This window comes from Phodopus roborovskii, unplaced genomic scaffold (genome assembly GCF_943737965.1).
Source record: "Phodopus roborovskii unplaced genomic scaffold, PHOROB, whole genome shotgun sequence".
Lineage (NCBI taxonomy): Eukaryota > Metazoa > Chordata > Mammalia > Rodentia > Cricetidae > Phodopus > Phodopus roborovskii.
The window spans coordinates 6,209,158-6,229,834 of record NW_026126459.1 but is presented as its reverse complement, the minus strand read 5'-3'; the positions used below and the strand labels follow the sequence as shown (position 1 = coordinate 6,229,834).

General features: G+C 45.8%; 1 protein-coding gene across 2 annotated transcripts in view; it reads right to left on the bottom strand.

The window, feature by feature from the left end:
• Positions 1–10,822, bottom strand: part of Zc3h7b (zinc finger CCCH-type containing 7B) — a 47,535-nt gene extending 36,713 nt beyond the window's left edge. The window contains exon 1 of one of the 2 annotated variants that reach the window (XM_051189450.1): positions 10,540–10,822. The gene's annotated coding sequence lies outside the window, so the exon portion shown is untranslated. The remainder of the gene's footprint in view (positions 1–10,539) is intronic. The other variant, XM_051189449.1, reaches the window with a different exon arrangement.
• Between the last annotated feature and the right edge of the window lie 9,855 nt (positions 10,823–20,677).

Genomic DNA, 20,677 nt, shown 5'->3' with positions numbered 1-20,677 from the left:
GAGCTACTTTTCCTTGCAAACCCATGGAGTTTACTTGGTGCATTTACACTTTTTGTTTTTTGAGGCAGAGTTTCTCTGTGTAGCTTTGGAGCCTGTCCTGACACTCACTCTGTAGACCAGGCTGGCCTCTAACTCATAAAATCTGCCTGCCTCTGCCTCCCGAGTGCTGGGATTGAAGGTGTGTACCACCACCGCCCAGCTACTTGGAGCATTTAAATACAGTAATCTGAGAAGGGTCTTAAATGAAAGACTATGTCTTAAAGAATCATTTGTGTCCCTACAGCAAGAGAACTGACCCCTGCATTCTGGAGAGATGGCCCCCACCCCTCGCTACAGGTGAAGGTGAACCTATCCTGAGGACAAGCATGTAGGGGAGCTGACTCGAACCCCTCACCCAAGACAGGCGGCACCAGTGGCCCAGACTGACCAGCTCAGCTACCACCCAGAGCCTCAGCCAGGCCTTGGGTTAGCTCACCATAACATCTACCCCATCTAGGATATCTGGAGCTTGTGAAGGGACTGGTGCTGTGGAACAATACCCGCAGGATCTCCATGACACTGAGCAGCCACAGGATATCCCAGAGGAGTTCCGGTGAGGACCCAGTGAGAATGGTGTACCAGAAACCAGAGGCCTTGAACCAGACCAGTGACTCACTGCAATGAACATTTGCCAAAAAACTGATGGGACAAAGGGGTGTACTGTATGACACACCGAAGCCCCCAATGCCACCTGGATGAATGAAGGGGTGTTGGAGAGGCAGGAAAGAGGGAGAAGCAAAGAGATTTTTTTGTTGTTGCTGTGGGTTGTGTTTAGGTTTGGGGTTTGTTTGTTTTTGCTTTTGTTTGCTTCCTTATTGTGTTTTGTTTTCTTTTGTGGGAGGGGTGCAGCAGAGATAAGGGGAGGATAAGGGGGAGCTGGGAGTTGAGCAGAATTGGGGTACATGGTGTGAAATTCCCAAAAAAAAAAAAAAAATCAATAAAGAAGTTAAATAAAATCACTTGTGTCCATAACCATCTCAAAAGTAGGATTTATCATTCCATTGTTCACAGAACAGTAAGGCTTAGACTGGATGGGGCTGGCCCAAAGCCACACAATTGCTGAGGAAGGCCACGCTGCTGGCACACCCCAGGATCCACCAGGAAAGTAGGTTAAGAAGGGAACATGAAATCTAAGTACCCACAGGGCTCAGCAGCCTTTAGTTTGCTTTCTTTGAAATTGGCCTTATTTTTTTTTTTTAATCTTTTGATTTTTTTTTTTTTTTCAAGACCAGGGTCTCTCTATGTAGTTCTGGCTGTCCTGGAGCTCACGATTTAGATCAGGCTAGCCTCACACCCATAGTGATCCACCTCCAAGTGCTTAGGATTAAGGGAGTACATCACATGCCTGACAACCACTCCTTACTGGTTTAAGGTTTACTTTTATGATTTTTAATTATTGCAGGTATATGTGTCAGCATGTTGGTATGCTTCAGTTGCCTGAGGCGGCCAGCGGCAGCACATCTTCTGAAGCTGGAGTCACAGATCATCGTTTTGAGCCACCAAATCGACCTGGGTGCTAAGAACCTGACCTGGGTCCTCTGGAAAATCAGCAAGTGCTCTTGACCACTGAGTCATCCTCCAGCCCCTGACAACTTTTTAATAAAGCCGTCATGAAGCTTAAAAAAGAAATGAAGGAAGAGTAGCAGGAGATCACCCGTGGGGATTGTAAGCAAGAATATGGAGTGAGATAAACAGATGTCACCACTCAGAGCAACAGTCCAATACAACAGGCTGTCTTCTGGTGCCCTGAGCAGTGGGCTAGTCACTGTTCCTGCTCAGGGGAACTCCTAACGAATTATGCATTACCTGCTTTGGTGCCCAGTGACAACAGGAAGAAGGCAGGCAGGCAGGCCATCAGCCTGGGATCAAACCCCATCACCATCCCATACTACTTTCCAGGGACCTCTCTGAGCTTCACATTTGTTATCTGCAAGATGGAGCTATACCCACCTGGCAAGACTATTACGTCCTTCCCTGAGCAGGTCAGAAAGTATTTTCTACTATGCTGAGTGTTTCAGTCAACACTGACCTTACCATTTTTGTTTGGGTAAGGGCTTTTTTTGTGGCTAACTTGCTGTTTTTAATACAACACATAAACACATAAAAGGGGCTGCCGCCAGTACTAAAAAACAGAGTCAATAAATCCTTGTCCTCATAGATTTTTTTTTAAAGATTTATTTTATTCTATGTGTATGAAACTTTTACATGTATGTACACCACATGCATGCCTGCAGGGTCCCCTGGAACTGGTAGTTATGGACAGTTGTGAGCCCACCATGTGGGTGATGGGAATCCAGCCCAGGTTCTCTGCAAGAGCAGCTTGTGCTCTTAACCACTGAGCCATCTCTCCAGCACCCAGTCCTCACAGATCTCCATCATGAGTGAGCAGGCACAAAAATAGGTCACAAGTTGGTCTGAGAAGATGACTCAGTACATAAAAAAGAGACAAGCACCAGACCTGGAATGGCAGAACCCATACTAAAAAGCTGGTCATAGCTAGGTGGTAGTGGCGGCGGCGGCAACAGCACAGCAACAGTGCACACCTTTAATCCCAGCACTAGGGAGGCAGATCTCTGTGAGTTCAAGTCTTGCCTGGTCTACACAGTGAGTTCCAGGACAGCCAGGCAAGAGCTACACACAGAAACCTTGTCTGGGGATGGGGGTGTGGGAGTGGAAAGAAAGACAGAAAGGGAAGGAGGGAGGGAGGGAGGGAGGAAGGAAGGAAGGAAGGGAGGGAGGGAGGAAGAGAAGAGAAGAAAGGTAGGCAGGCAGGCAGGCAGGCTGGTCACAGGTTTGGGGAGCTCAGCAGTTAAGAAGTCCTGCTGATCTTACAGAGAATAAAGTTCAATTCCCAGCACACATGGTGGCTCACAACAGCTTGTCACTACAGTCCCAGGGGATTTGATGCATGCATGTGATGCACTTACATACATGCAAGCAAAACATCCAAATACATAAAATAATAAATTAAAAGAAAAAAAGCTGGGCACAGTGATGAATGCTTATACTCCCAGTGCTGGCAAGGCAGACGCTGTGGGGTTCCCAGCATTCACTGGCCAGCCATTCTGGTCTCCTAATAGAGCTCCAGGCCAACAATGGCTCCTGAGGAGTAACACATGCACACGTACGTATACACACTTGCATTCAGATGCATATCTGCAAACATATGAACACACTCTCACATAATAGGTCAGTGTTAAATGCACAACGCAAGGAAGGCAGACAGGTAAGAGTGAGGAGCAGATGGGAAATGTGGTAGGTGGTAGAGCAGGAGCTGAGGGAAGGCCTCTCAGAAGACATCTGAGACACAGGAGAGAGAACAGCTCGCCCAGCGGAAGGCAATTGACTGAGGTCGGAACAAGCTAAGCAGGTTCAAAGAAAACACAGGTCAAGGGGAAAATAAGGTGCAGGGGGCAGGCTGAGGCCTGAACAGAGAGCTACAAGCACCACTGGAGAAACAGGCCTAGGTTGTGCCTATATCCAGAAAATTCTAAAAAGTTTCCAGGGGGAATGACAGGGTCATTCAAATCTCAAGAAGCTCCATTTGGTATGGTTAAGTGTGTGACTTTTGTTTATTCTGCATTTGTTGACTTGGTGAAGCTGTGATTCTCTGCCTGTCTAAAATGTCTGGTGGTCTAATAAAGAGCTGAACGGCCAATAGTAGGGCAGGAGAAAGGATAGGTGGGGCTGGCAGGCAAAGAATATAAATAGGAAAAACAAGGGGAAGAAGAGGGAAAGGAGCAAAAGAACAAAGAGAAGAAGACAGCAGGGGCCAGCCACCCAGCCACCCAGCCACAGAGTAAGAAGGAAAGTAAGATTTACAGAAGAGAAAGACAAAAACCTAGAGGGGAAAGGTAGATCAGTTAATTTAAGATAAGAAAAGCTGGCTAGAAACAAGCTAAGCTAAGGTCAGACATTCATAACTAAGAATAAGCCTCCATGTGTGATTTATTTGGGAGCTGCGGGGCAGGTCCCCCAAAAGAGCCAAAAAAATAAAAATTAAAAAAAAAAAAAACACTACAAAAGTTTGGCTGTTGCATGAAAGATGGATGACAAGAAGAAAGCTAAAACACAAGAAGGCAGGATTGACACAGAGAATGGAGTGATTAGTAAGCACCCTGGACATTACCTCACATTGGGTGGCTTTACAGCGTTTGAAATCCATCACTGGACCCTCACACCAAACTCAGGGCAAATGTACTGGACCACAGAAAGAAAGACAGAGGTCAAGGACGGTGACATACTGTGCATGTACTGCCAGCGTGCCTCCTGCTAGAACAGGGGGAAAAAGGCAGACTGCCTTTTATTCTGCCCTGCTCTGCATCCCTCCACCTGTGGTGGGGCAGGGTACCATGGGATGGAACAAGAGAACAGCTTCTCCAGAGCGACTTCTGAAGATCCCAGAAGGGTTGGTCACATCCTGGACTGTCACTGTGGGGTTCACAGGCAGCAAATGGTTCCTGGCTGACACTGGTACTTCAGAAAGTCAAGTTAGCAGGAGGATTCAGCTATTGACCCTGGAGAACAGGGTACCATGATCCCTTTCAGAGTCACTGTTTAGGCACAAAAGCCTCAGAAGGTAGACAGTGATAGCTTCCATTTTCTTCTGAAAATTAGGGACACATCCTCTCTTGAGGAACTGCCATAAAATTATTGGCTGTGGCACAAGCATGATACTGTTAGTGACAAGATATCAGACTCTTGCAATAAATTAATAATTGACTACATAAATGTTGATGATAGAAAAATGTAACCTGCCCAGACAGATAAGAAATGAACAGAGCTGGGCAGGTGTGGTGGCTCATACTGCACTGGGGAGGCTGAAGCAGGAAGAGAACCAAAAATCTGAGGCCAACCCAGGCTACATAGTAAGGACAGTCCATACTGGGCTATAGTATATGATCCTGCCTTTAAAAAAATAAATGGACTGGGGGTTGGGAATATAGTCCAGAGGCAGATTTCTGCCTTGCATGTGTGAGGTTCTGGGGTCCATGCTGGGATACCTCCCTAAATAAGAGACAAAATAATCAGATGGCGTCTTGTATATGGCAGTTAAAGACTTCAGGACCTCAAAGGGTATGATGCACACGCCTGTAACTCCAGCTCTTGACTGGCTCACCAGAAAGTCCCAGGGATCCAGAGGTGCACCACTGCACCCAGCTTTTTAGATTTGTGTGTACGTGTATGCACCTACCTGTATTGTGTGCATGGGTGTACATGCACTTGTCTGGTGTCTCTGTTAACCTCTGCTTCTTTGCAGGAGGGTCTGTCTCTGAACCTGGGCTCACATTTTCTTGGCTAAGCTGGATTCCAGTAAGGGCCAATGACTCTCCTCGGATCTGGGATTACAGGAGTTTGCTAGAACACCGGCTTGTTATGTGAGTGCTGGGATCCAATTCCTCATTGATTGTGCAACAAGTGCTCTTAACCCTGTTTTCGCCAGCGCCTGCACCCAGCTTTTTTTTTTTAATATGGGTGCTGGGAATCAAATTCAGATCCTCACACTTGTGTGACAAGTCCTTTCTAACTGAGTCATCTCCCCAGAACTTAAGAGACAGAGACAGGAGAATTAGGAATTCCAGTCTAACCTCAGCCACAGAGTGAGCTTGAGACCAGCCTGGTTTACATGAGACCCTACAATGCACTTTGGGTTCTGAGGTCTACAGGCTTGCCTCTGACTCCTGCTCTATGACAGCTACAGTTGTAGGGGTGTTTCTTATCTGTCTGAGCCTCAGGTTCATCATCTGCAAAATGTAATAATAATGATTTTGCCTCAGGGAGCGGTAAGTGATTTGATACTGAAGGGCACAGAAAGTGTCAAGTGCTGTGTAAATCTGTGGTAGCAGCTGCCCTTATATCCATCTTAACTTCTGACACCAGTCTCAGGAATTGTTCCTGAAGAAGTCACCTAGATGGTTCTAGAGACAGAAATGCTGTTCATCCCCAGGTGCTCTGGGCTTGCTGGAGAAGCAGTGCTAACAAACCCCTGCAGAAGCCATCACAATGCCTGCACAGAAACACTCAGCTGGGAAATAACTAAGAGTTGTATGGCTGGTGCTAACAGGAGGGAAAATGAGCCTCTTTGCTAAGGACCATTAAATACAGTAAAGGAGCTGGCATAGTAGCCTCCACTGCAGGCTGCAGCCAGCCTTCCTCAGCAGACCCCCACCTTCTGTAGTCAGGTCTGCACCGCTGGCCCCACTCACTCCTCCACTCTTCATGTTCCCTCACAGGAGACAGGCTGTATTTCCTTTGCAGCCACCTCTTTTTTAACAGCCATCTAAACTCTACACTTGACCTCCTATAGGATGATGTGGGGTGGGGATTAAATAAACTGATTTGGCCAGGGTTTCTCTGGGTAGCCCTGGCTGTCCTGGAACTCACTCTGTAGACCAGGCTGGTTTCCAACTTACAGAGATTCACCTGTCTCTGCCTCCTGAGTGCTGGGATCAAAGGTGTGCGCCACCGCCACCAGGTTATTTTTTTTTTTTTTAAGTTTGTTTTATTTGGGGGCTGGGGCTGGAGAGAGAGCTCATTGGTGAAGAGAGCTGGCTGCTCTTCCACAGAACCTGAGTTTGATTCCCAGCACCCACAAGGCAGTTCACAACCATCTGGAACTCCAGTTCCTGGGGATCTGATACCCTCACACAGACATTCATGCAAACAAAACACCAATATGCATTAACATAAAAAAATAAATATTTAAAAGGCTAATCTTATTCTTCATATTATGTATTTGTGTGAAGGTTGTATATGTGAGAGCAGATCCCTGTAGAGGTCAGAAGAGGGGTACCGGATCCTGGAGCTAGAGTTGTAAATCACCTGACATGGGTGCAGGGATTTGAACTTATGTCCTCTGAGAGAAGTATACGCTCTAGACCATCTAGCCATCTCTCCAGCACACCCCCCCCTTTTTTTTTAAGAGTCTCTCTCTCTCTGTAGACTAGGGTAAAATCTTCCTGCTTCTGTCTCCAAAATGCTGGGATTAAAGATTCATACTGGTACCTTTTCTCTATTTTTTCTTTAAGTTTTGTTTTAAATTATGTCTGTATGTGTCTGTCTGTGTGGGGCTATGTGCACCTGAATGCTGGTGCCCATGTTGGATCTCCAGGCACTTGAGTTAAATGAAGTTGTGAGCCACCCAACGTGGGTGGTGGGAACCGAATTTGGGTCCTCTAGAAGCACAGCAAATGCTTTAAGAACTAAGCCATTTCTCCAGCCCTGACCTTCTGGCATCTTTCATTTAACTCTCTTGGATTACTATCAAACCCCAGACTCATCAGAACATGTTGGTGCATGCCTGCAAACCCAGCACTTGAGAGGCAGGGACACAAGGTCAATGGAAAGCTGATGCTGACTTGGTCTTTATAGCCAGTTCCAGAGCTACTTAGTGAGACCCTATCTCAGAATTCATGAAAGGGTAATGGTAATCATAATAAAATAAATTTAAAAGTTTAGAAGAAAAGAAAACCAAACACGCTCAGGGCTCATTTCCAGAAACAGAAACTCAAGTTCAGAGAATCAAAGAGCCAACACAACACTGGACTTCAGCTGGAATTCACAGCTGCCCCACATTGTGTCTGTACCGGGGGACTTATTCTTCAGACCTTATCTGTCCCTGTTTCTGTCCATCTCTGTTTCTGCTCAGAATGGCCTCTCTCTGGCCTTTCTTATCCTATCTTTCAAGCATTCACATAGAAATTCTTCTAGGAAGACCTTCCACCCCAGGAGAAATAAGCCTGTCTCCTCCACACTGGGGTATAATTCAATTTGACAACATAATGGCTGAATGTGTCCTCCTGGCACGTCCAGCAGAGCTGGAGGCAGAGGCTGAATCAGAGCCAGTTCCTGTCCATTGGAAGCTCAGGTTAATGGTCCATGTCTGTCTTGTGCCCAGCTGCAAGCTCTTCCAGGGTGCTAAGCCAGGTCCCTAGAAGCCCCCACGCAATGGATTTACCCATATTTCTACACTCAGGACTATGGTCCCCCACAATCCTACCTTTTCTGCAGGGTGTGGGAACTCAAATACTTCCTTAAACTCTGGCCTTGAGGAGTCTGCTAACCTTCCCTGGTGAACCCTTATGGCTGTGGCATTTGCCAATTGCTACTTCCCTGGTCTCTGCTCCTGTCTCCATGATGGTAGAGATGAAGGTGGGTACAGTGGGGAGAAGCACACTCAAGTCAGTTAGGTTATCTTGTGGTGGTCACACAAATCTTGAGTCCCCTAAATTCCTTTTCAGTAAAATGCAGACACAAGTATCAAACCATCAGGAACTACAATTAGAGAAAATTAAATTTTAAAAAAATGATGTTAAAAAAAGCCAGGTGGCAGTGGTGGCACAGCCTTTAATTCCAGTGCTCGGGAGGCAGAGGCAGGCGGGTCTCTGAGTGGAAGGCCAGACTGGTCTACAAGTTCCAGAACAACCCGGGCTACACAGAGAAACCCTGAACCAGAGAGAGAGAGAGAGAGAAGAAGAGGAGGAGGAGAAGAGACAGGTCTTGCCATGTAGCCCAACTTGGCCTGTAAGTCACAATTCTCTTGCCTCCAACTCCTGAGTGCTGGGAGGTATGTATCAGAAACACTGGTGCATGTGTGCACGCATACATGCATATACACACACAGACAGAGACATACAAAATGCTATAAGTCGACTATTATTTTAAGGGTCTCGAACCTACTAATGATTGCACTGTCCCATACCTAAGACTCAAGAGACAGCTCATCCCATTGAACTCAGCCTCCAAAAAATTCAACAAGCCACATTCCAAACTGTCCTACCTAAATTGGTTATAGCTCACAACCATTAAACAGACATTATAGCAACCTAAGAATCACAGAGCCCTTCTCTCATCTTCAGATCTCCTCCCTCCTGAAAATGGAGATTCAGAGTCAGATAACTAGTTAGGAATCCTGGCTGGAAAATTCCAGCAAGATGCCCAATTCACTAAGCCTTTGGTTCCTCATCTGGAAAACAAGGATGGAAAAATGTCTACCAAGCATAACCGAAATGAAGGGCAGATGAGCCCACACGGATATCCCACCTAGAACCTGTTTCACCCAGGTTTGAGCCTGACACCATTTCCAGCTTGCAGTGGCCTTCATTGGGAGAAAGAAGTATGAAGATATTAGAGAAAGTATGGTTTTGTCTGTGGTGGGGGAAGTCTTGGTAGTAGAGGAAAAGATTCTGCTGGAATTTCATGTCCAATACAGTTGCTAAACATACTATAATTATCTCATTTGTGTAAAAATTCAAGGATCTGCATTCTGCTATTTTCATCAAACTGGATGAACTGCAGGCACTCTGGAAAATGGCAAGACGGTGGGGGTTCGGATTCTTGTGCCCAAACACCAGCGTCCTGGCTAACAACTGAAAAAACAAAATCCCCCATCACTTTGCTGTGGGACCCCAGCACACTGGGACTTGAAGCTTCGGCCCTCCAGCCATACTGTTCTGTCAAGAACAACTCTTTCTACCACTCCTTGGGTATGGGGGTGGGGCTTTGATTCTGCGAAGCCCCCCACCCAGGCACTTTACAAACACCTGAACCTGAGAGGTTTCTAAGCAGGAAAGAAAAAGAGTTATGAGTAGCTGTGTGTGTGTGTAGGTGTGTGTAGTAGTGTGTGTGTGTGTGTGTGTGTGGGAGTAGTGTGTGTGTGTGTGTGTGTGTGTGTGTGTGTGTGTGTGTGTGTGTGTGTGAGTATCTGCTCTGTCTCTCCAGGGTTCCACAACTGCCAGGGCTACCTCCAGTAGCCAGAGTCCCGGCACCCTACAGTCCCCATGAATTCCCTGCCTGGTTACTGCCCACCCGGGAGGCCTCTGATACCGGTGACGGATGCCACGACCGGAAATGCTCTCCTGCTCAGACGACCCAGACCGCGCCCCCCTTTCCTGCCGCCCCCTCCCCCCAGGGCTAGGCCCGCAGGCCCCGGATCCCCGGACTCGCGTGGCCGCTGTAACCGACTGGGGCGACTCATCAGCCGGCCATTGTCTCTGGCTCTCGACGAGCGCGGCCCCTCCACCTCTAGGCAGTGCGGATCCAAAGCGAATACAAAAGGAAAGAGATCCCCCACTGCCAGCCTCGGACCACCCCCTTACAGTGGGATCCTCAAAGCATCCATGCACCCCCAAAGCTTCCCGGGGAGACTGCTCCCCACCACTACCACGGAAGAAAATTCCAAGACATCCCCTGGGGGCTGCAGTGGAGACCCAATCTTCCAGCGGCAGGTGCCCGGCCACACAATAACTTTGAAACTTTGGGGTAGGGGTACGGGCATCTGCAGATAGATCTCCCTTAAAAATAGTTCATGATAATGGGGGTGATTCTTGCAAAGCCGCCTTTCCAGGTGGCCGGGCCCCGACTTCCCGCGCCTCCTCCGCGTGCGGCCCTGCCCGGCCCTGCCCCGGCGCCCCAGCCTCGCGCGCCCCAACCTTACGCGCCACGGGGAACGCGGTGGCTCGGCCTCTGCCCCGCGGGGCTCCGCCGCACCAAAGCACTCACCTCGGCCGGGCTGCGCTCCCCGCGGGCCTGCGCCGAGCCCGATAAATGGTATGCTATGACTAGAGGTATGATTACGTTATTATTATTAGTAATAATAAGAGTAAATGCTATTTAATTACGGGCGGCCGCATCCTGCTCCCGGCGCCGCCGCCCGGGCAGCTCGGTCCATGTGGCTCTGGAGCGCTTTACTTTCATTTCCAGCCCCCTCGGCCGGCCGCTCGCGGCAGCACCCGCTGGAGCCTCCGTCTCCCTGCAGCTCTCCCTCCTCGGGTCCTAGAGAGCGCAGCTCTTCTTCGCCTAGGCGCGCTTGGAGTGGGTGGCGCGGGCTGCGCACCTGGGGGAAAGGGGTGGGGAGTCGGGAAGCCCCCCCTTCCCAGTGGACGGTTCATGCTTAGAATTCACCTTGATTTTCTTTCTTTCTTTCTTTCTTTTTTTTTTTTTTTTTAAGTGCTCTTTCTTTTCCCGGCTTTTCTTCTGACAGTTATGCATTTCTGGGCAGATGCTGGACCAACCCAAAGCCGCCTTCCCCCACTCCCCATTGCTCCCCCAATCCGAGGCACACTCGGCTTCCCAGGTGCTTTTCCAAGCCCCCGGTGGTGTTCTACCCTTTTCTTTGATAAGGACTCAGTCATTCTCATTTGGCTGGGGTTTCATGCATGGTAAGTTAAAGGGGGGGAGGGGGATCAATGACACTTGTTTAAGAAAGCCAGACTGATTTTACTAAAGGAAGGTCCATCATGGTGGGTTTAGCAACCACTGCAGAGACATTGGGCTCAGCCCTGAATTCAGCATGAACAACTAGGAATTCATAAGAGCAAGGCAGGGTCAGCAGAGGACAGAAAACTAAGAAGGGTAAGATGTGATTTCGGCTAGCCCCACCTAACAGGTGTGTGTGTGTGTGTGTGTGTGTGTGTGTGTGTATGTTTTGCCTGCAGGTAGGTGTGTGTAGTGTGTGTGTGTGTGTGTGTGTGTGTGTATGTTTTGCCTGCAGGTAGGTGTGTGTAGTGTGTGTGTGTGTGTGTGTGTGTGTGTGTGTGTATGTTTTGCCTTCAGGTAGGTGTGTGTACCATGTGTGTACCTGGTGCCTGGCAGAGACCAGAAGAGGAGTAGGATCTCCTGAAACTGGAGTTAGCAACAATGTGAACTGCTGTGTGGGTGCTGGGAATCTAAGATGTGTCCTCTGGAAGAGCAGCCAGTGCTCTTAATTGCTGAGAGGTTTTTCTCTTGGAGATAGGTCAGGCACCAGAACATTACCTTGAGGAATAGTAGAGGATGAGGAACCTGATTAGATATTCATGGTATTTAGAGATGGGGGCTAGAGGATTCTAGTTAAACCCCTATTTTAGTTTAGCAGGATTCTTGCTAAAATTTGGACAATTTGACCAGTCATGGTGGTGTACACCTTTAATCTAAGCACTTGAGGAAGCAGAGGCAGCTGGATCTTAAAGAGTCCAGGATAGTCAGGACTACATAGAGAGGCGCTATCTCAAAAGATAATTATAATTCTTTTTAATCTAAAAAGTAAAATGAAATGCAGATAATTCAGAGATAGATACAGAGGCCCAAAGTCCAGGCCTAGATAAAAAGTTCAGGGAGCCTATGTAGAATTCCATCACAGAAAGTCTCTTTGTTGGAGATCTTTCTAGAAAGGTCTTAAGGCTGCTAAGAGGACCGAGGAAAAAGAGCATCTAATCAAACAGATCTTCCATAAGTATCTGTAGTCCTGCCTCAGAACTGGTAATAGATAGGCTGGCTTTGAATCCAGATCTTCTGATTCCAAATCATATTTGTCCTACACAATCAGTGGCTGTGCTGTTGACTGGGGAAAGACCCACCTGCACTAAGTGGCCCTGTTCTTTCTCCTCTGCATTTTATGCACATGCATGTGTGTTTATTTAATTTACTGCAGATCAGCTGTAAGCCTGGAGATTTCATCTTTACAAATGTTATCTCTTAGACACTTGTGCCAGGCATACCCTTGGGAGCTATGGCTATAACAGGGAGACAAATTTTAAATGTTGAAATACGCTATGGTGGGTGCCTAAGAGGGCTGTGTTTTCTTACTCAATTTTCTTACACATAAAAGAATCCTGCAATATGGGTTTTAGCATGCCCATCTGATAGATGGGTAACTAAAGCACAGAGGTTAAGCTGTCCGAGGGGGCAGCTCTGACTCCAGACTCTGTCATTCATGACCTCTGATAGTTTCTAATAACTGTCTTTTCAGGGCAAGTTGGAAAGGAAACAAATGCTCATATGATTTCATTTTCTTTTCTTTTTGAGACAGAATTTCTCTGTGTACTTTTGGAGCCTTTCCTGGAACTCACTCTGTAGACCAGGCTGGCCTCCAACTCACAGAGATTCACCTGCCTCTGCCTTCCAAGTGCTAAGATTAAAGGTGTGTCATCATGACCTGCCTGCTCCTGCACTTTAAAAATTCTCCAGCCTTTCCCCTTGTGGTTGCCTTCTCCCTCCTCACTACCTTGAGATTAGCAAGCAACAAAACAAAACAAATATCAGAAGGGATAGTCCGGTGGCTCACTGATGTTGATGTGAAAACAAGCCTTGGGTCACTTGGGATAGACTCAAGATTATGGGCTCAAAGTAGTGACAATCTGAGCCTGGCAATTTAAGTGTGTGTGGGGGAAGTGGGGATTCTGTTCTGGCTAGTGTGATGAGAATCACCAGGATAACATTAGGAATCTAAGATTTCTCTCTCTCTCTCTCTCTCTCTCTCTCTCTCTCTCTTTTTTGCTATACATTTTCCCCATTCCTTTTCCCCTTTCCCCTTCCACCCTCCTCCCTGCCCCATAAGCTCCCAGTTTACTCAGGAGATCTTGTCTTTTTCCTCTTCCCAGGTCTCTCTTAGGGTCCTCTTTGTTGCCCAAGTTCTCTGGGGTTGTAGTCTGATTGTCCTTTGTCTCATATCCACTTATGAATGAGTACGTATTATATTTGTCTTTCTGGGTCTGGGTTACCTCACTCAGGATGGCTTTTCTAGTTCTATCTGGGAAGACTAAGATTTCTTGCTTGGTTTGCCAACTATCTGACCCCAAGTCATCTTGCAGTATCAGTTACCTCATATTAAAAAATCAAGATTTAGAAAACTGAACCCGTACACCTGTTACAGGGGGAGGCAGGAAGCTAGAGAATGAGGCATTTAAGGCCCTTCTCAGCTATCCTGAATTCTAGCCCATAATAAAGCCTGAACAATATCAGTCCCCAAACCTCCCATGCAATTTACACTGAAGGGTTCCTGACAGCATACCGCATCGGGCACCACTGTTCATAGCACTGTCCTTTCAGGGATAAGGGTTCCAAGTCAGTTGGATTACAACATCCTGCTTCAGATGAATTAGCAGGCAAGAGGCCTGAAGAATCTGCCATCCCAAGCTGCTGGTGAAACGGCAGGTAGTCTTCAAAGGAGGAGTGTCTGCCAATTAAGGGAGATTTGGCTGGATGCTAGCTTCTAAAGTTTTTAATAGCATATCAGTTTGTTAAGCTAGACTGCCAGAGACACCCCAACCAGAGATAGGGTGCTTTGCAAAAAAGTGCCAAGAATCTCACACCAATAGATTGTTTTCTGAGGTGTCCTGATGTTTCACTGTGAACCTATATGTCCTCATATCAAAGCCAAAGTAGCTTTAACAGCCACTACCTATTTATCCTGAGCAAAGATATGCATATACTGGGTCGCTTACCATTTTAAAAGCCCTATGAGATAGGCATTGTTTTTACCCACTTTCAGACGAGGAATAGACACAAGCCGTTAATGACTAGATTGAGGTCACACACATCTAAGGAAGAGAAAAGGGATAATAATCCAGTCTCAGACTTGTTACCTATCCTATAAGCATAACCACTGTACTATGATGGGGGCATCTTAATTCTGGATTTGTCACTTATTATTATCAAGGACTTGAGTGAGCCACTAGAGATCGGAATCCAAGGCTCATGCTCTGGACCTTGAGGAATTGACAAGTATATAATTCATGTATCCTTTTGGTGAGCACCTTGTGCACTAGGTTTAGACCCAGCTATCTCCTAGGAAAGCCTGAACACATGGCAGCCTTAGTTCAAGTGCTATTTGAGTTTGTTTACTCATTCAATAAGCCTTCATTGCCAGGTCCCAGATACCCACAAGTCTAGCACAGTTCCAGGTCTTAGACCTCCCACTAAAGACCTTACCTTGGTGACACTTAGGGAGGGGTCCAGGATATATTCACAAATTTAGCCTTCAGTTCCTTCTCTCTCTGTAAATTGGGTGTGTGGTAGACTGAATGTGTCTATATATTGAAACCTCAATGTAATGGTAGCATGAGGTGAGACCTTTGGGCAATAACCAGGCCATGTGGATAGAGATCTCATGAGTATGATTAGTACCCTTCTAAGAAAAGACACCAGAGAAGGATTGCAAGTGAGGCTGCATCAGGGAGTAGTCATATGTAAGCCAGGAAGAGGCTGTCTGCACACCAAAAGCCTGACGCTGTGCCTCCTGATCCTGGACTTGCAACATTCCAGATCTAAAGAAAAGCTTTATGTCACTAAAGTCCCCCAGCCTATGGTACTTGTTAATACAACATGAGTTAACATGGGAGGTAGAACCATAAGATAATGTATAATCATGCATTGCTTATCACTGGGAAAACATTGTGAGAAATACATTACTAGGTAATTTTATTTATAATGTACAAACATTATGGAACATACATAAACCTACATGACAGAGCCTACAGCATACCAAGCCTACATGGTATATGCTGTCATGTGTGTTTCTCATTGTTATTGGAAACCTCATTATGGTGTCTATTCTTATCCTATAGGGTCTATTATGATTATTATTATTTTTTTTTTGAGACAGGGTCACACTATAGAGCCTTGGCTAGCCTTGAACTCATAGAGACCTAAGTGCTACAATTAAAGTCATGTACCACCACACCAAGTTTGACAATTACTTTTAGTATGTATATTTTTTATTGTGGTTTGGAGGATTAAAAGAAAAAGAATCAGGGCCTTGTGTTAACATACACTTTTACAGAACTAAATTCTCAACCCCTGTGATGGTGAATTTTATGTATAACATGAATGAGCTATAGAGTGTCCAGATAGTTGACAAATAATGTCAAACATTATTCTGGTAATTTCTTTCTTTCTTTTTTTCTTTTTCTTTTTTTCTTTCTTTCTTTTTTTTTTTTTTTTTTTTTTTTTGTTGTTGTTTGTTTTTTTGAGACAGGTTCTCTGTGTAGCTTTGCACCTTGTCCTGGAACTTGCTCTGTAGACCAGGCTGGCCTTGAACTCAAAGAGATCCACCTGCCTCTGCCTCCCTAATGCTGGGATCAAAGGCGTGTGCCACCAATGCCAGGCCTATTCTGGCATCACCATAGTAACTTTCTTGTTCCCATAATTCCTGATTTTTTCCTCCCATGTCAACATTCATTCTTTATGATTTTCTATATTCTGCTTGCAAGAATTATTCTCTTTCCCCTTTCCCACATCCTTGCACTGCAAACTAAAATCTTTCACAATTAGTTCTGTTTCACTGGAGAGCCCTGATGCAGAGTCACTGCAAGGATAAGTAAAGCATTGATGTCTGTGAAACTGCTAATTAAAAAAAAAATGGAGCCAGGCATAGTGGTATATGTCTTTATCCCTAGCACTAGGGAGGCAAAGGCAGACAGGTCACTGTGAGTCCAGGCCAGTTAGTCTTCCTATCAAATTCCAGGACAATTAGAGTTACATGGTGAGTGTAGTGGTTTGAATGAGATGTACCTCATAGTCTATTGTATCTTGGAAGCATATGATTTTCATTTTACAAAGGGATTCAATTAAGAGATTACCTTGAGGCTCAAAGAGACTGGTGTGTGTGTGTGTGTGTGTGTGTGTGTGTGTTTGTTTGTTTTGTTTTTGAGACAGAGTTTCTCTGTGTAGTCCTGGCTTTCCAGGAACTCACTCTGTAGACCAGGCTGGCCTTGAACTCAGAGATCCAACCCACCTGGCTCTGCCTCCCAAGTACTGGGATTAAAGGCATGTGCCACCACCACCTGGCAAGACTTGGTCTTTTAAATAGTGTCAAGGCTATGGAGACTCTTGAAATTGGATGAAGTGCATTTTGTATTCTGAGATGGCCAGGACCTTATGGGGGCAGGGGCTGGACAGTGTTGTTTGAATGAGAAATGCCTCCATAGTCTTGAACATTTGAATACTTGGTGTTAGTATTCTGGCATCTGTTCTGGCCTGTCCTTGGGTTCTGACAGGATACGTTCTCAGATGCAGCCACTAAGAGCACCACCTATCTACATTCACTACAATCCCTTTTAAAAGGTGGGCCTTGCCCACCTCCTGTCTCTTTCTTTTTCTCTCTTTCTCTGCTTCCATTTCCTTCCCTCCCTCCCTCTCCTGCCACTCTTGTCCCCAGGGACTGGTCTCTGCCTACCTTTCTATCCACTTCTCTGTTTCTCTCTCTCTTTTCCAATGAACCTCCCATGTGAGCTTTATTGTAATGGTGTGACTCCTTCCCACCATTTCTTTTTAAAATTATAACATTGGTTCCCTGAACCAGGAAAGGCTCTCCTGGAGCTTCCTCCTACCTGCCAGAAGTTTGAGGCGTGCCTGAACCCTGGAATCTGGTCCACATACGATACCCTTATTGCTCCAGATGCTTGGGTTCCTCCATCCAACACCAGCATGATTGTTGAGCCCCTCCCCATTCTCCACTTCTGGCCATTTCCCACAAGTGAGGACTAACTCTCTGTCATGGTTCCTTACCTCTTGGATAAGACCTGGTACTGGGCAATCACAGGTCACTTGGGCTCAGAGCCCTCAGTGCCCCCCCCTCTTCACCTTTGCCTGATGATGCACAGGACAACCTGTGTCTTCTTGAAATCGACCCTCTCTGAATTCCAGAGATAACAGGAATTGCAGGCCCTTGGGTCTTCTCCACTTCATTCATGGGGGCTGTGACATTGTCTATACCTCTTGGCTCCCACTGAGATTTTTTTTTTTTGAGACTCACTGACTACTCCTAATCAACTATTGATACAGGACTACCAACTGTTAGCCACAGAGCTGGAGGTGCAAGACTAGCAAACATGTCCAGGTGGTGAGAACCAATAGTACCCCAGAGGTACTAACTCTATAATGACTGCCCTCAGTAATCATCCACCTGTGTTTCCTGGTAAATTGGATAGAAAGAGGGTGTCTGGGTGATGTTGTGCTGATGGAAAGGATCAGGTGCTTTAAACCCTAGGGAGTCAACTTGGATCCATCTCGAACAGCATTTTGTCAGATCTAAGCAGTGACCTAATGGTTCCACAGAGCCTGGACAGTGACATGAACCGGCCAGCTACTCCAGGACATGGCCAGCACCCAGCTTTCTCAGGTCCCCCAAAGATTAATGAAACCCCCCAGATCAGCAGGAAATAGTCCCAAGAATACAGCATCCTCATCCCAGCCTCACCTGCTACCCCTTTCTAACTCCTTGTCTTTTTATAATAAACAAAAAGGAAGGAATGTTAGTATTCAGGCATCTGTACTGACCTGTCCTTGGGGTTCTGACAGGATACGTCCTCAACTGCAGCCACTAAGAGCACATCCTATGCACATTCACTATGTTCCCTTTTAAAAGGTGAGCCTTTCCCCCACATTCTGTCTCTTCCTCTGTCTGTCTGCTTCTCTTTCTCTCTCCCCCCCACCCCTTGTCCCCAGGGTCCAGTCTCTGCTCCTTCTCTCTCTTTCAATAAACCTCACATGTGAGCCCTGTTGTATCGTGTGACTCCTTCCCACCGTTTCTTTTTTAACTTATAACACTTGGAACTCTACTAGTGGTGTGATTTGGGGGAGGTTTAGGAGGTGTGTGACCTTGCTGCAATAAGTATGACACCCAGAGTGTTTAAAGACTCTTGGTATCATTGCTAGTTTACTCTTTCAGTTTTGTGAGCTTGTAGTTAAAGACATGAGCTTCCAACACCCCATTCTTGCCTGCCACTATGCCTGCTTCTTGCTGCCACCCCTCTGTGACATGGCAGATTTTTCTCTCTACAACTGTAAGTCCAAGTGAGCACGAGCTCTTTCTTCTATAAATTGCTCTAGTCCTGGTCCTTTTTTTTTTTTTTTAATGATGACAAAAAAGTAACTAATGCTGTGACATCTTATCTCAAATAAATAAATAAATGAGACAGACATGATAGGGCATGACTGTAATTCCAGTGCTTGAGAATGGGGACAAGAGGATCAAGAGTTCAAGGTCATTCTTGAATTCAGATTCTCAGCAGTGAGAGTTATATTAAAAACAAAACTAAAAAGGGCCATTGAGACGGCTCATTGGGAAAAGGTGCCTGCCACCAAGCCTGAGGTCCTGCACATGTTGTGCTGACCCCAACCACACACCCACAAATAAAAAAAAAAAAAAATGTAAAAAGATCTTCTCGTTTAAAATAGTGGAGGGAGGCTGGAGAGGTGGCTCAGTGATTAAGAGCACTGGCTGTGCTGGTTCAATTCCCAGCATCCATATGGTAGCTTACAACAACCTGTAACTCTAGCTCCACAGGACCTCTGGCCTCTTTGTTGTTTTTTGTTTTTTTAAAATTTTCTTTAAATTTCATTTTACATTCCAATCAAAGTTCTCCCTCCCCTTTCCCCGACAGGTAAGGGCTCCCATTGGGAGTCAACACAGTTTGACACATAAGTTAGGGCAGGACCAAGCCCCTCCCCTTTGCATTAAGTCTGAGCATGACATTCCCTCATAGGGAATAGGCTTTAACAAGCCTATGCACTAGGGATAGATCCTGGTCCTACTGCCAGGGGTCCCTCAGATAGCCCAAACTGTCTCCCACATACACAGGGCTTCTGGCCTCGTTGTGCATTAAAGGAACATAATGCACAGATATACATGCAGGCAAAAGACCCATACACATAAAATAACAAACTTTTTAAAAGTGAGAATCATGAGTCTTAAGCATAAGAACAGTGACAACGGTAATACAATAAATGAGATACAGGAATTAATCATGGTTTCAGTTGTTCACAATATATTATTATGAAAATGTTCATCCCAGTACTTGGGAGCCTGAATCAAGAGATTGTGAGTTCTATGCCAGCTTGGGCTATGTAGTAAGACTGATCCTGTGTAAAAGTAAATAAATGCAAAACTTCCATCAAAAAAATTCCCATATGGTTGGAGAGACAGCACCAAGGTTTAGAGTACACACTACTTTGAGAGGACCTGAAACATTTATAATTAGCATGTTGTTTATATGATGGTCAAAAAGTTTGCCAGGCAGTAGTGGCACACATTTTTAATCCCAGCACTTGGGGGCAGGTGGATCTTTGTGAGTTTGAGGCCAGCCTGGTCTACAGAGTGGGTTCCAGGACAGCCAGAGCTGTTACACAGAGAAACCCAGTCTTGAAAAAATCAAAACCATCCAGGCATGATGGCTCAGGCCTTTAATCCCAGCACTCTAGGGAGGCAGATGCAGGTAGATCTCTGTGAGTTTGAATCCAGTTTGGTCAACAGATTGAGATCCAAATCAACCAAACAAACAAAAAGTTAATTTTTAAAAAAAGATATATAGGTGTTTTGCTTGCAAGTATGCAATTAATGTAGCAGTCAGAAGAAGGTTTTGGGTGCCCAGCAACTGTAGCTACAGATTGCTGGGAGTCACCATGTGGGTGCTGAGAAATTAAATCCGAGTCTTCTGAATGGGCAGCCAGTACTCTTAAACAAAGTCATCTCTCCAGTCCTATCTCACACATTTTAAAAAATACTCTGTAAGAGTAAATTGTACATCCTGGTCTACAGAGTAAGTTCCAGGACAGTCAGGGCTGTTTCACAGAGAAACCCTGTCTCTAAAACTCAAAAGAGGAAAAAAAGAGTAAGTTGTAGTTATCGTGCTCCTTTATCTCTAATCACATCAGCAGTTTTCCACAAGAGGAAAGACAGACTTACGTTGAAAACACAGGGGGAGATACCTGCCGCCCCATCTTCCCTTCAATGATCAGCATAGACTACGAATAGGATTTCATACAGTTTCCCCTCGACAAACCCAGCATATAGTTATTTCTTTTCTTTTTCTTTTTGTTTGATTTTTAACACAGGTTTTTCTCTATGTAGCTTTGGCTGTCCTGGAACTTGCTTTGTAGA